Below are 16293 nucleotides of genomic sequence, written 5' to 3'. Positions count from 1 at the left end.
TATGAAGGTAGTTGTGGTGGTTGTTTGGTTTCCAGTACATTGTGGGGGCAGCATGGCCATTGCAAACCTTCTTCATAGTGTCTAAGAAATAAATTTCCTGTGTGGAGTACTCCAGAGTTGTTTGATGGAGGGGTAGAAGTTATTAGTCTTGGTGAAAATTCTCTAGAGATTCCTTCCCATGTGTCTGTATGATGAAGATTCATGTACCTTAGGTAATCAGGAGATGAAAAGGCAGCTGCAGAGGAAATTAACCTTAAGGTCAAATATGTTGGCATACTGGGGGATCATACATATGTCTATGGCAGTGCCATTAACTTGCAGGTATAGGAACATGGGTGAATCTAGGATTTTGGAAACAGGACAGCAGGGGTGGGGGGTGGGTGCAGATGCTGTGGTGCAACATGACGCACATTTTTCTCCAGTTAAAAGAAAACCTCAGAAGCTTCACTAATAAGTAGGAGCCTGGACTAAGCCCTTTATATAGATATATCAATATATCTATCTAGATAGATATGTCAATATGTTGATGTATCTAGATAGATGTTGATGTATGTATGTATGTATCTATCTATCTATCTAGATATCTCTATAGATAGATAGATAGATAGATAGATAGATAGATAGATAGATAGATGGGCATGTCTATATGAGACACTACTGTGCAGTTGTATTGCTGGGCACTAAACATGATATGATGCTACTGCACAGTAGTAATGAGCTATTGCACAGTTGCTTCAGGAAAAAAACTGCAGGGGCAGTACTGTGCAGTAACAGTGGTTACTTTACAGTTCATAAGCAGTCATAAGCAAGTACTAAATGACTGTGCAGTACACCACTCATGTAGATATGGCCTATGTCTTTTTCAGATTCATAAAACAAGCCTTCTTGAGCATCTGGACAGTGCTTCAAATGCTTCATTGAAAGTGATTTCCAAACTTGAGCTAATGTTCACCCACGTTAATATTTCCACACCTGTGTAAATGTTTTTCGTTAAGACTTAAAAACAGTCTGAAGGGTTTTGACATAGGAGCTACATTACTAGGAGCAGCTAACAGGCAGCAGCATTGAAGAAGTAAGGACAGCTGGAGTAGTGGAACCATTAAAGACCATTTAAAGGAAGAGGACCATTAGCACTTGTGGAATCAATGCAAATTATAAAAATCCATTAAGTTAATTGACTCCCCCTCCACCCCACTGCTGCCTAAATGGAAGTGCTGTTGCCACTTCTAGCCAGCTGGTTTTAAACTTTGGATGGACCAGGAATCAAAGGAGGGTAACAAGAGCACCAAAGCACCCATTCCCTCCCCTTTTATAAAGAATCTCCAAACCTAAAATAGTTGTGTATGAGGAGAAAGTGGGAGAGCTTAATGGAAACAGAAGCAGTTTTCTTGTCAGGGATAATGTTCTTCATGGCTTGTAATCAGTCATTATGTGGGATGTTGGTGTACAGATGTGACATCCATGACAGCTAATATGGTGTTTAGCTGGAAGCTTGTCAATGGAGGCCAGTTTTGTTAAGAAATCTATGGTGTCTTTCAAATAGCTGGCAGCTTCGGTAACATAAAGTGACCAGTTCTTTGAATATATATATTTTAAGTTTCTCTGCTGTGTTTTTGATGTAATAAATCTGATGATCTTGCAAGGTCCCTTCCAACCTCTTACAATCTACAGATCTATGAATAAAAAGAGCTACAGAAATGGGCAGTGCCCATTATGCTTTATATTCCTCACTGGATTTCCATGGAGCAGTAGTTAATAAAAAACATCCAGTAATGTGGCCTCAGCTGGGTGTCTTCAACACACTGTGAAATTAATTTTTAAAGGGAATAAAAAGGCCAGTGGCTAATAAAACCTTCACCCAGCAAAATAACACGCCTAGCCACTTAGTTTTGTCTTTTATTTTCTATATTCTACAGAACCTTGCTGGTTGTGGCATATTCAACAGCAATAAAGTGAGCATTAAATTCATTTTGAAGCAGCGGGGTTCAAGTGTCAGAAAGAACTACAAACCAGGGACTTCCATTGTTCCAGTATAGCTGTATTTATTGCTAGATTGGTGCAAACTAACATGTTGATATAAAGCTTTGTGTCAGTGGTTGTCCTTTTACTGACGTTTTTTGCTTATTTCCTGTTGGTATAAACTAGACTTCTTTTAGGGAATTTTGAGGCAAAACATTGTTTTTAAATATGGATTAAAATAAACAACAACAGGGCATAATTATTGTGAGAGAATAATGGCTTCCTTTGTATACAAATAAATGGACTAGGAATTTACACCATTTAATTATGGAAAATTAAATGTTCCTTTTTGTTATAATTTCACTGTTATATGCTCAAGACTGCCAACGTATGCACCTGAATATGCTGCTTTAATACTAAAGTTGAGTTGGTAGACTACTGGGGAAGAACATATAATGTTCCCTATGCTGTGAAGAAAGCAACATTTTACCTGTATAATGAATGTAGCTAATGAATCGTCCTGATGACTAGTACCTTACTCAACAGGTACTACTGCTGTAATAAACAGGCCTACTTATTGAATAAGGTACCACTTAATGGGATAAGGGCATATTAATATCACTCTGTGAAAGAAATTAATGTAGTGTAAGAATGATGTTGTAGCTGTGATGGTCTAGAAACTGTGTGAGAATCAAGGATTTCTTAGGGTGATATCTTTTATTGGGCCAGCTAGGTATTTAGGATAAAGTTAAACAAGCTTTTGAATGCAAAACAGGGTTTCATAGATTTCATAGATATTAGGGCTGGAAGGGACCTCGGGAGATCGAGTCCAGCCCCCTGCCTCAAGGGCAGGAAGTCAGCTAGGTCAAATGATCCCAGCAAGATAAGCATCCAAACACTTCTTAAAGGAGTCCAGAGTAGGTGCTTGCACCACCTCTGGTGGGAGCCTATTCCAGGGCTTGGGGGCTCAGACAATAAAGAAGTTTTTCCTTATGTCCAGCCTAAAATGGTCTTGGAAAACCATTGGTCCTTGTCATTTCTTGGGGTGCTCTGGTTCCCCCAGATCCTGATGCACACCCCTGATGTACTTATAGGCTGCCATGAGGTCACTGCTGAGCCTGCGCTTTTCAAAGCTGAAGAGTCCCATGGCTCTCAGCCACTCTTCATAAGGCCTATTCTTCTGCCCTCTGATCATGTGTGTGGCTCTTCTCTGGACTCTCTTGAGCTTCTCCAGATCCTTCCTGAATTGTGGAGCCCAGAATTGGATGCAGTATTCCAGCTGTGGCCTCACCAAGGCTGAGTACAGCAGGAGGATGACATCCTGAGATTTACTTGAGAAGCATCTATGGATGCGAGCCAGAGTTTGGTTTGCTTTACCAGCTGTGACATCACATTGGTGGCTCATTTTCATCTTGTGGTCAATCATGACCCCCAAGTCTTTTTCGGCCTTGGTGCTAGCAAGCATAGCACTGCCTAGCCTATAAGCATATTGTGGGCTTTTTTCCCCCCAAGTTGGAGTACCTTACACTTGTTGGTATTGAAAGTCATCAAGTTTGTATCTGTCTGCTTTTTCAGCCTATCCAAGTCAGCCTGGATCACCAACCTATCCCCTGGTGCAGAAACTCTACCCTCTCTTTGGTGTCATTGGCAAACTTGGCCAGTTCACTTCTGACACCTGTATCCACATCATTGATAAAGATGTTAAAAAGAACGGGTCCAAGGATGGAGCCTTGGGGGACACCACTGGTCACGGAGCACCATGATGATTCACCTCTGTCGACCACCACTCTCTGAGTCCGGCCTTGGAGCCAATTCTCCAGCCATTGGACTGTGATGTAGCTGAGACCACAGTTAGACAATTTTTCCAAGAGAAGATTGTGGAGCACTAGATCAAAGGCTTTTTTGAAGTCCAGATATATGATGTCAATCTCTTCTCCCTTGTCCAGGTAATATGTCACCTGGTCATAGAAGGAGATGAGATTGTTCAGGCAAGACCTTCCCACAACAAACCCATGCTGGCTGTCCCTCAGGATGTTGCCATCAGCCAACTTGTCAAGAATGGACTCTTTGATTTTTTTTCCAGAATCTTACCAGGGTTTGAGGTCAAGCTGATTGGCCTGTAGTTCCCTGGATCTACTTTCCTCTCTTTCTTGAAGATGGGCACCACATTGGCCTTCTTCCAATCTTTAGCTACTTTACCTGAGTGCCAGGAGTTTTTGGCAATCTTTGTCAGTGGCTGTGCTATGACTCCTACTAGCTCCTTAAGTTCTCTGGGGTGCAATGTGTTAGGACCCGCTGACTTAAAGATGTCCAGACTCTCCAGGTGTCCCTTTACAAGGTCTACACTGATTCTGGGTATAAATTCAACCTCACCCTGGCCATCCTGCATCTTGCTAGGCAGGGCGCACCCTTTGGGTTGGTGAAAAGCCGACGCAAAGTACCCATTAAGCAGGTTAGCTTTTTCCTGGGTGTTGGTTGTCAGTTGTCCCATTTGGTTTAGCAGGGATCCAATGTTACCCTTGGTTTTCTTCCAACTCCCCACCTACCTAAAAAAGGACTTTTTATTGTTCTTGATATGTGTAGCCAGGTGGAGTTCAGTTGCAGCCTTGGCTTTCCTGGTTCGCTCCCTACAGGTACAGACAAGTGCAGAGTAATCCTCCTTTGTGGTGTTTCCTATCTTCAATCCTTTATAAGCCTCTGTTTTTTGGTGTAGGAGAGCCATGAGTTCCCTGCTGAGCCAAGAGGGCTGCTATGTCTTTTTGCTACCTTTCCTCCGAGATGGGATGGACATCCCTTGTGCTTCCAGGATCGCTCCCTTAAGGAGCGACCACTCCTCTTGGACTCCTCTCCTTGCCGAGTCTTGATTCCTTAGTGCCTTGACAACAAGCCTCCTGAACTTATCAAATTCAGCTTTCCTAAAATCTAGGACTTCTGCATTGCTGACTGACTTTCCAGTTTTGCGATGGATAGTAAAAGTAATCAGCTCGTGGTTACTGTCTCCCAGCTTTCCTTCAATCTTTAGGTTGCTGACTAGAACATCCCCTTTAGCCAGTACCAGGGGCCGCAGCGCTTTACCTCTTGTGGGTCCATAAACTTCTTGGGTCAGGTAGAGTTCATCCACACACATGAAGAAGCTTTGTGACCATTCAGATTTGGCTGAGTGCTCTTCCCACGAGATGTCTGGGTAGTTGAAGTCTCTCATGACAACCATGCACCGAGAGTGTATAGCCTCAGCCAGTTCCCTGGTGAATTCCTGGTCAATCTCTTGTTCCTGGTTAGGGGGTCTATAGTAGACTCCTACCATTGTGTCCCCTGTGCCACATTCCCCACATATTTTAACCCAGAGGGTCTCGTCACCCTCCCTGGGTACCAACATCAGCTTGTAGGGATGTGTAGCTATCCTTGACATAGAGAGCTACACCCCCACCTATTTTATCTGCACGATCTCTCCTATACAAGGTATAGCCATCTACACCTGTGGCCCAGTCATAGGTAGAGTCCCACAAGGTCTCTATTATCCCTATGAGATCATAGTCTTTCTTATTTAGTAGGAGGACCAGTTCATCCTGTTTGTTCCCCAAGCTCCTGGCCTTGGTGTACACAGACACGTAAGCATCCCATTGGGAGTCCTAGGCTTCCTCACATTCCCAGGAAGACACCGTTCCAGGGCTGGGGTAGGAGTGGGGAATCCCTTGTGTGCCCTAACCTGTTGGTTTTGTAGGTATTGCCTAGCAGACTTGCTTTGGTGGTTGTCCACCCATCCCCCAGCAGGCTTAGTTTAAAGCCTGGTCGAGCAGGTCAGCCATTCTGGCTGAGAAGAGCTTCCTCCCCAGTGTAGTGAGGTGGAGGTCATCTCTTCCCAGCAGACCGCTGCCTCTCTCACCAAAGAATGGACTTTGATTGTGGAAGCTGAAGCCTTCACAATGACACCAGCACTGCAGTCTTTGGTTGACTACCTCAATCCGTCTCTCCCTCCTCAGCCCATGACCCGTAACTGGGAGGATAGAGGAAAAAAACACCTGAACCTCCAACCCTCTAAGCCCAGCTTCCAGAGCCCTATAGCCATTCATGACCCAGCTGGGATTGCATAAATACATTGATACTCCAACTAATAAACCATAAAGAACTTATTTATACAGCTATAACTTGTACAGGGTGTACTGAGGACCCTGTGTGCACTGCCCCTGGTAGGGTGTCTCAGGGAGCAGGACTGTGTCCCTGGTAGGGTGTCCCTGGCACAGGATCTGTGGGTGGTCCCTGCAGCTGGCATCCCTTGCAGGAGCTCCAGGGGTCTCAGTGCAGCAGGTGGTGGTTCCTCCCCCTGCAAGAGACCTGATTCTTGCCCAGATCCCTGTCCCTGGCACAGCAGGGAACAGTGTCTGGGCTGCAGGTTGTAACAGTTTCTCCTGCCCAGCACAGCCTCACAGCACCTGACAAATGCAGCCCCTCCCTGGGCCCTTCCTGTCCTGGGCGTCTGGTGGCTTGATCAGTCCCTGCTCCTCTAGCTCAGGGCTCCCTCTGGTACCCTGAGCCTGCCCCTCCCCGGTGCCTTCTCACTCACAGGAAAACACTAGGCTTCTCAGCGAATCACAGGCCAGGACTCTTCCCGGGCTTTTGCTAATGTCTCTCATTCAAACCCTGCTGGGGTTACATCAGCATTCTCACTTCAAAGAGGGCTGCCTCTAAAACAGCTTTACTTGCCCTTGGGGGAAATGGTGTCCCTACTGGGACAAACTCTGTCTGTTCACACTCTGTCCATCTGCAGGGCAGCCCCTCCTATTCCTTCTGGTGGGTCCATTTTTAATGCTGCTAAATAAGCACGCTTGTTTCTGTCAAAGTGGGGCCAATGAAGTTTGGCAAATGGCTACTGCTACTTGCATGATTTGAATGGCTTCCTCTATAGCCTGTGGGCATGGTAAGTAACTTATGCTGTACTCACAGGAGATGATAAAATTATACTGATCTTTAGGCTCATTAGGTCTATAACTTAATTTGTACATTTAGCAACGGCATAACATCAAGGGACTGGGCACTGGGTAGCAGCAGTAGCAGGAGTGGTGGTAATGGCTGGGTTAGCTACAGCTGGTGGGTGGCAGTGGGGACAGCTGCTACTCATGCACCCCCTCTAATTGTGTGCTTAGGGTTGGTGCCATGGTTGCCCACCGCTTATTACACTACTGATATTCAGACAGATTCAGTGGCCCTATTCAACATAGGTCCAGAGCCAGATAGGCAAGAATAACCTCCTTCTCTATAGTGAATACCTACATCAGAGGGTCTTTTGAAGCAGCTACACAACAGCTCTGGATGCAGGCAGCATTCCAGGGCAGGGAAAGATGTGGGTGTATGGGATAGGACAGGAAAGGCTATGCCCAAAGCGTTCTTTCACTCTGGCTAACTGCACCTCTGCAAAATCTAATAGGACCCATTGCAGTAGGGGTGCAACATAAAGCATTTTATATTTCATCTTTATCTGCATGCCAGCATAGAGATGAATTTGCTTCTCTGCTTCAGAGAAGGAAAGCCTGGAGTACAGCTCTCATAATGTTCATCTTCAGAAAACAAGAATTTCAAGTCAGTAATAATCTTCCATATGATTTTCCCAGTTTAACTTTTGGAATCTATATAGGAAAGGTGGAACTAATGAAACATTTAAAAATGGATGAGATTGTGAAAGTAGAAAAAGATTTCTCATAATTTCTCCTCCTCCCCACATTTTAAGTGGATTACTAGTTCCCACTCCTTCCAAAATATCAGAAGAAAATGAAATTAGTAAATATTGTCTCTTACATCCAATTTCATCCTCAAGAGGTTTAGTTTTATAAGAAAAATATTTGCTAGAGTATGCAGTTTTGCAAGATTGCTGCATGAGTTATTCTTTCTGACTGTTGTATAGAATTTATTTTGCAAACACCAGATCCACTAAATTGTTCCTGTCTCTCATTTCACTGAATAGTTTTGACAATAAGTTGATGGAAAAATATTTTTTGTACGAGGCTAAACTCAGCATCTGAAGTCTGTGAAGTCAATGGATATATTTTTAACACAATGCATAAGAACTCAGCAAAAAAATTCAAGTTAAATTAATCAGATTCTTCCCAAAATCATTACCCGACATGTTTAATGATTCTTTTTCCATTAACTTTAAGAAATGTTTTGTCTAATTAAGGACTTCACTGTTTGGCCTATACTTGAGGATAAAGGATGTCTGTATGCTTAGTCAGTGGGCCAAATCCTGAAATTCTTGCCTTATATTTGCTCTGTAAGGATTCAAGCAAATTTGCCATTGAAGTCAATGATAACTTTGCTCCAGTACAGACTGAGCAAAAACAGAATAAAGCTGCATGCGCTTTATCAAAGCCAAATCATTCCCATTTCTTTTAGGAATGGGAAAATATAATATGGCTAGCATAGGAAGATAAACATATAAAAGCCAGGGAGAGAGGGTTGTTATATCATTACTTCTGTATGCATTCAGTTGTTTGGAGCTCCTTGTGGTTTAGGATCTGAGCTATACAGGATTGGGAGTGATGCTGGAAATGTTTCCCTTCTTTCCATTTTCAGAAAAATGCCATATTTTCCCAAGCATTGTAAGTTTTCCCTTTGTAGTACACCTGGAGTCTAACTAATTTCAATACTGTAGATTCTATAGTATAAAATATATAGCCTGATTCTGCTCTTATTTATAGCAGTAGAGACTCTTCTGGAGTCTGAAAGAACTCTGTAAGAGTTGATGAAATTACTGTATGAACACAGTATAACTGAGAGGAGAATTGGGTCTTAATCCTTCTGTAGGAAAGATTTATAATTTTACCTTTGTTATTTTTCCTGTTTATTTTTTGCATTGAAATAATTGGACTTGGAACAAATAATAATTAAGGTGCCTGTTCAGCAAAGAATTTAAGCATATGCTTATCTTTCATCGCGTTGAAGTCGCTCATTACAACTGTGAATGTGTTTTGTTGTTCGCTAATTGGAACTTTGGGGTTACCTTCTCTTGTTGCTATTAGCAATTTATCATGCAGAGGTATCACCTTTTGGTGGGCTTCTACCTACTTTTAAGAGTTATAGACATAGTCTCTGAAAAGGCTTTTAATCTAAATATATTTTAATACTTCCCAGAAAATCATAGAGCTCTTAATGACCATTAGATTGCATACCTATGGGCATTTATTTCTTTGTTAAGGCAGTACTTCTATACTATTCTTATAGTCAATGCTTTACTACGCATTGGCCTAATAATACTGCTCAGTAGCGTGTCACAGCAAAAACCACGCTAATAGCCTACTGCACAGTGTTATTGCACAGTAAGTATCACTAAAGAACTGTGCACTGGTGCTACTGAGCAGTAACTTTAGGTACTACACATTTAGTTAGTACTTTATTAAGAAAGTACTAAACTAAATGCACAGTATCTAAAATATCCAGGTTCAGCCATATTGGTCTAGAAGCAAAAGGAATCAAAACTCATAGCAGAGTTGATAGCTTTTATTAGATATCATTATTTTAGCTTTTATTATTATTGTTGGTCTAATAAAAGATGTCACAAGTTTTGACTCCTTTTGGCTCTAGACCAATACAGCTACAACCTGGATACCTGACACATGGAAGATACTGAATTTTAGCTGCTTTTTTAAATGAAAATTTTATAATTTTACAAGAAGGAAGCAAAAGTTACTACCTGAAACCTAGGAAGTTGGACTAATAAAAAATATCGCCTCTGTCATAAGTTTTGATTCCAGTATCTGAGGCACATTAATGAACATGCGCCGGAGAAAAAAAATCTTATTCAACTATTTTGGGTAAGAACATATAATCATTTTTTTAAAGTAAGCAATTTTCAGATGCAAAAATCTTCCCCCTCACCCCTCACCTGCACACCACATTATAGCAGATCTTGCTTCTCCCTGAGATTTTTGGTTCTGATTCTTGAGGGTGCTAAATCACTTTTGAATGTTCCTAACCAGGTCTGCCCAATTTCTGAGAGTCTGAGGGCTGCATGACACACACAAGTCAGAGGTTGGAGTAGGAGCCTGGAAATTCCAGATGCAACAGCAGCAGGAGCAATAGGATAAGCAGTGCCTGGGTGGAAGTCTGTGGATCCTCAGTTAACTGCTCATCAGCTGCATGCAGTCCATGGGCTGCCAGTTGAACAGTCCTGTTTCTAAACATTAATACACTCCACAGGGTATATAGTAGGGTTGTGCAAAGCTTCAGTCACTGTGTCCCATGGGGACGTAAGCAGAAGCCCTGAGATACCCTCCCGTGATGGGACCCGAGGCAAGGCTAATCCACCCAGGAGGAGGATCAAAAACCCCTGAAAATGGGATTCACTTACCATTTTCAGGAGAAATGGAGCTGCGCCAAGACGAAACACCCGCACGGTTTGTCAGCCACTTTTATTTCTCACTGGGAGAGGTGCCTGCCAATGACATCATCAAAAATCATTGCCCGGCTAGTTTAAAAGCCAGTGGTGAGGGAAGAGAGGGGAGAGCAGCAAAGCCGGAGCCAGAGGGCAAAGCTACTCTCCTGGGTGGTACATGGGTCGGGTTGACAGTCCAACAGGGATTTGGATGGGGCCCACAGGAAGGGTCTTGGCTCCATTAAAGGAGGCATACCCCTGGCTTGATAGGGCAGCCGGGCTGCAGAGGATGGTGTTGAGAGATCCCGGGGACCACAGACACTGGATTCGTGAGTGGGGCAGGCTGAAGCCCCACGCCCTAAATATTCAGCTTCTTTTCTTTTTCTTTTTTTTGGTTGCCTGCAGGGGGCTCAGGTGCCCCAAGTCAGGGGAATAGGCTTCAAATGTCCCCTCAGGCCAGAAGGGGGGGCGGAGAAGCTGAGACAAACATAGTGAACCACTGTGCCCTGAGAGCAAGGAGGCATGGCGACAAGGACGGTCACACGCCTCACGGTCATCTAGGGTGAAGGGACATCAAGAGATGGACAGGAAGAAAAAAGAACAGGCAACAAAATCAAGGGACAGGCCAGCAACCCATCCGCCGGTCATCCCAAGGGCTGGCTCATGGCTGTGGTATAGGGAAGGTGGAGCCCCAAGAATGCTCACCAAGAGCAGCACCTGGATCACGAGGACCCACAAGAAGGAGCTCCACCACTGAAAAAAGTAAGATCAAGTCATGGCAGGAGGGTGTCAGGGCCTCCCTTGGGGGTGAACGTGATCCAATGTCTGGGCCCCAAGGACACATCCTGTGGTCGGAACCAGGTGTGCACTCTAAAACCACTAGGGAGCGCCTATACAAAGCTAGGCAGGTGTACGCTGATTTGATTCAGCGGAGATTTGGCCTGATTTGGTAGCCGAATCTCCAAATCTGAATTGAATCAGGAGACCTTTTAATTTTTGCAAATCAAATCAGACAGAACCCTCCAAATTGATTCAGAAAGATTTGATGATTCAGACATAGACACAGCTTTAATTTTTTTTTCTACATACCTCAAGGTACCTGGTGGCTCATGAATGTTGAGATGCTAGAGTGGATGAAGCATCCCACGGGAGCGCGAGGGGGGGTCCGCAGCATGCTCATCAGCGGACTTGGAAGTGGACCAGGAGCACTTCTGGTCCACCTCTGGGTCCGCCGGGAACTGCACAGTGGATCCCTCCACCATGCACCCTGGCTCAGTGACTGGTGCCTCCTGGGTCTGGGGGGCCACCCGGGGTCTCCCCATGGCTGATTGCTGGGGCAGGGGTGATCCCCTGCATGCTCAGTGGTGGACCCAGAAGTGGACCGGAATTACTTCTTGTCCACTTTTGGGTCTGCTGACAAGCACACAGGCCCCACCCCCCCGACACACACACACTCCTGGGGGATGCTCCATCTGCCCCACCATCTCAGCATTCACGAGCTGTACCTGGTACCTTGAGGTATGTAGAAAAAACATTTAAAGCTGTGTCTATGGCTGAATCAGCATCGAATCTTCAGATTTGGATTTGGCTGAATCAAATCAGGACAGTGATCTGAATCAACGAATCGAATCACTGTCCCCGATCTGGGCCAAATCTGAATCAAATATGGCCTGTTTTGCACACCCCTAGTATATATGAGGCAATAAGAACTGAAGATTCACTTCTCAGAAAACTTGATCTCTCTTGTATAGCAAAATTGTATACAACCACTACCCAAAATATGAGAAAAATATTAATAAACATTTTTCCTATGATCCCATCCACATGGTGTTGAAGGCTGATATCAAAAGAAAAGCAGCTGCAGGAAATGTTAAGTCATACCCAGCTTATGCCAGCTATAATGGATCTTGTGGTACTTGTGTCTTTTTTTCTTGCACGCTATTTAGCTTAAGGTTTTTCCCTGTGTCATATGCTCACAGGCACAAACTGTGTCTTACTTCATCAAGAGAACTGCCTTTATAATCCAGAAGCATTTACAGAGCCTGGAAAACAACCACTTGTGATGTTTGTTGCTGGAGCCATCCATCTTGATCAGAGTTGGTAAATGTGTCAGGCTCTTGCACTGTTGTCTGAAGCAATCGTTTTCACTGGTTGAGCAATGCAGACATTTGGAAAGATCTCTCTCAAACAAAACAAGAGCTTATTTTTGTTTTCTTCTTCCTCTCTAGGTTCACAGTATGTGCCAGTGCATATATAGACCATAGTGGACCATAAATGACCTAGGCGTACCTGCTTGCTCCCAGACAACCTTTCAGGTGACACCTCAATCATATAAGCACAACTTTTTGAATGAGTGAGAAGGTAAGCTCCATTTCTATCCCTCTGATAGCCTTCTCTGTTGACATTTACGTAACCCCATTGATGGACAGCACTACTGGTACTTCACTCACCTTGTTAAGACCCTAGATCGCTTTTAGCTCTGTGACCATGCCCTGCTACTTTTTAAATGTTTTCTGTAATGATGGTCAGTTGAATGCCATTTAGTGAGATAGCAATGTCAAGAAATAGTGTTGTCTTAGTTGGCTGGGTGGCATGGCAGGGTCTGTGATGATTATCATATCCCCATAAATTTTGTTTTCAGCAGCTTTCAGCACTAGAAGAGATCAATTTTTATACCAAGGGGTAGGTGAAATTGATCAGCTTTTATTATAAGGCAATTGCTAACGCACCAACTTGGCCATGTTAGGATCATCATCATCATCACTGCTGTTGTCACTGCTTGCATTCTTGTGATTTTTTTAAATGCCATGGTTAGGTTCACTGGTAATCATAACTTACAAGAAATCTGAAAATGCAACTTAAACTCTTTCAGAATCTTAGCAAATAAATCATGGGTAGGTATAATTTTTTATTGTCCCTATTCACCTGGTTTGTTGGTAAGATTGTCATTAGGCCCATCAGTGGTTTCACTTTTATTTTTGTGTGAAGATAAAAGAGAAAAAATCATCATTTTGAAGGGTCTGAAATGGTGCTGCCTTCAGTTGGTCCTAGGAGTCTGGCACAGACATTGCATAAGCTGGTTTGAGCTCAATCAGTTAAGTCTGAAACTGCATTTAACCAGATTCATCTTTAACTGGTTTTGGCCATTTTGAAATTGGTATATGTGCACTGAACATCAGTTCTGTTACAGGTTTAAACCAGTTTCTGATCACTTAAACTGGTTTATGTGTAATGTCTGTCCCTAGCCTGAAGGTTCAGCAATGCCATCACTGTTTGTTAGAAAGATATTTTAATGTATATAAGAGCAGTTGTCAACAAATTAGTTTGAAAACAAGAAATATACTTTGTTGTATATTTTATATTTTTACTCTTTATGGGTCATATAATTTATCTGTTATTCTATTTTGACTGTTATATCAAGGAAATGTTGGCCAATGTTTCCAAGAAACCAGTTAGATTTATAAAGGGATAGATGTTTCTGGAGATGTAAAAGAAACTACTGGGGTGCTACAGGGACTGTGAATCTCACAGTTATATTTCTGGTTTTATCTTCATCTGATACCTAATAAATGTTTTTAATGCTGAGTAACGCTTCAGTGAACTACACTAGTATGAATGAAAATTTATTTTTGACTGTTGTTTTAGCTTGTATAGGTTGCTTAACTTTTATTGCATGCTTACTTCTTCAAATCTTGGCATATATTTTTCTCTGGCTCATTCAGCTAGATGGTTATCTAACCTTCTCTTGAAGACCCCCAGGGTAGGGAGAGCACCACCTCCCTTGGGAGCCCGTTCCAGACCTTGGCCACTCTAACTGTGAAGAAGTTCTTCCTAATGTCTAGTCTAAATCTGCTCTCTGCTAGCTTGTGGCCATTATTTCTTGTAACCCCTGGGGGCACCTTGGTGAATAAATCCTCACCAATTCCCTTCTGTGCCCCCGTGATGAACTTATAGGCAGCCACAAGGTCGCCTCTCAACCTTCTGTTGCGGAGGCTGAAGAGGTGCAGGTGCCCCAATCTCTCCTCATAGGGCTTGGCCTGCAAGCCCTTAACCATATGAGTGGCCCTTCTCTGGACCCTCTCCAGGTTATCCACATCCCTCTTGAAGTGCGGTGCCCAAAATTGCACGCAGTATTCCAACTGCGGTCTGACCAGCGCCCAATACAGGGGAAGTATCACCTCCTTGGTTCTGTTCATCATGTATCTGCTGATGCATGATAAAGTGCCATTAGCTTTTCTGATGACTTCGTCACACTGACAACTTATGTTCATCTTGGAGTCCTCAAGGACTCCAAGATCCCTTTCCGCTTCCATGCCACCAAGCAGGTCATTTCCTAGGCAGTAAGTATGCTGGACATTTTTCCTCCCTAGGTGCAGCACTTTGCATTTCTCCTTGTTGAATTGCATTCTGTTGTTTTCTGCCCATTTGTCCAACCTGTCCAGGTCTGCTTGTAGTTGTTCCCTGCCCTCCGGCGTGTCCACTTCTCCCCACAGTTTTGTGTCATCCGCAAACTTGGACAGAGTACACTTCACTCCCTCGTCCAAGTCGCTGATGAAGACATTGAAGAGTATCGGTCCAAGGACCAAGCCCTGTGGGACCCCACTGCCTACACCCTTCCAGGTTGATACCGACCCATCCACTATGACTCTCTGGGTATGACCCTCTAGACAATTTGCCACCCACTGGACTGTGTAGTCATACAAGTCACAGCCTCTTAACTTGTTCACCAGTATGGGGTGGGATACCGTATCGAAGGCCTTCCTGAAGTTTAAGTAAACGATGTGAACCCCTACTTTTGCGTCCAGGTGTTTTGAAACCTGGTCATAAAAAGAGATTAGATTAGTCAGGCATGAGCTACCTGCTATGAACCCGTGCTGGTTTCCCCTCAGCATAATTTTTCCTGCCAGGCTCTCACAAATGTGAGCCTTGATAATTTTTTCAAAGAATTTGCCTAGGATGGAGGTGAGACTGACTGGCCTATAGTTGCCCGGGTCCTCCTTCCTCCCCTTCTTGAAAATGGGGACCACATTGGCCCTCTAGGACCCGGCCCGTGCGCCATGAGTGTTCAAATATTCCCGCCAGTGGCCATCAGCCAGTGCCTTCAGTACCCTCGGATGGGTACACCCATGTGCTTATTTAATGATTATTTGTTATGTTGTAAATAATTAAATCTTGTAAATAGTTTGAGAATTGTCTGTGAGGGTGCTTGATTGTAAGGGGAGGTTCTCCACTTGGGGGCACTGCAGCAGCTTCCCAGGGGGGCTGGGCAGGGCTACTGGCTACCGGGTACCCCAGGATCCCATAATTCAGGTAAGGATGCATGTAGTGTTGTGCCCAGGGTTACATGCATCTCAGGAACCCTTAGCTTAGCCCTCTCATGTTGTTAGAGTAACCCTCAGGGTGCCTTAAACTGTGCTGGGGCCAGAGTCAAGAATTAGGAACCAGTTCCTTTGACAACTCTCACCTCACAGCCCAGCGTGTGCTGGACATGGCAGCATATCTAGATTCATTTTTTTTGTTGTGAAGAATATTTATGTGCTGGAGATGTAAATCTTTTTTCAGACGTAGTTTTGAAATTGAAATGTACTACATTGTGCTTTTCAAACTGATCCCCAAATACTTCAATGCAGGTTTCCCTAGCTTTATGCTGTACATCCATTCCTGGAAAATGGTGCATAACTTAACTTTGCATAAAGGAAACCCACTTTACAATGTAAAAAATAGGGGTATGTTCCAGGACCTTGATTGTACTGACCCGCAGACCCATTTCTACTACTTTTACAAGACACTTTTGGTACTCGCCAACAGCAGATAGTACACACAAGCCAACAGCACTATATCATAATGGGTATGGCAACTACAGAAACATGCATTTCAGACAACGAGTGAGAAGCACAGATCCCCACAGGCGACTATATTTTGGTGCACATTACTCCCACAATGCACCGCACAAAGCAGCTGACTGCAGGCTT

This window comes from Alligator mississippiensis, chromosome 5 (genome assembly GCF_030867095.1).
Source record: "Alligator mississippiensis isolate rAllMis1 chromosome 5, rAllMis1, whole genome shotgun sequence".
Taxonomy (NCBI): Eukaryota; Metazoa; Chordata; order Crocodylia; family Alligatoridae; genus Alligator; species Alligator mississippiensis.
Note: the sequence above shows the minus strand (reverse complement) of the source record.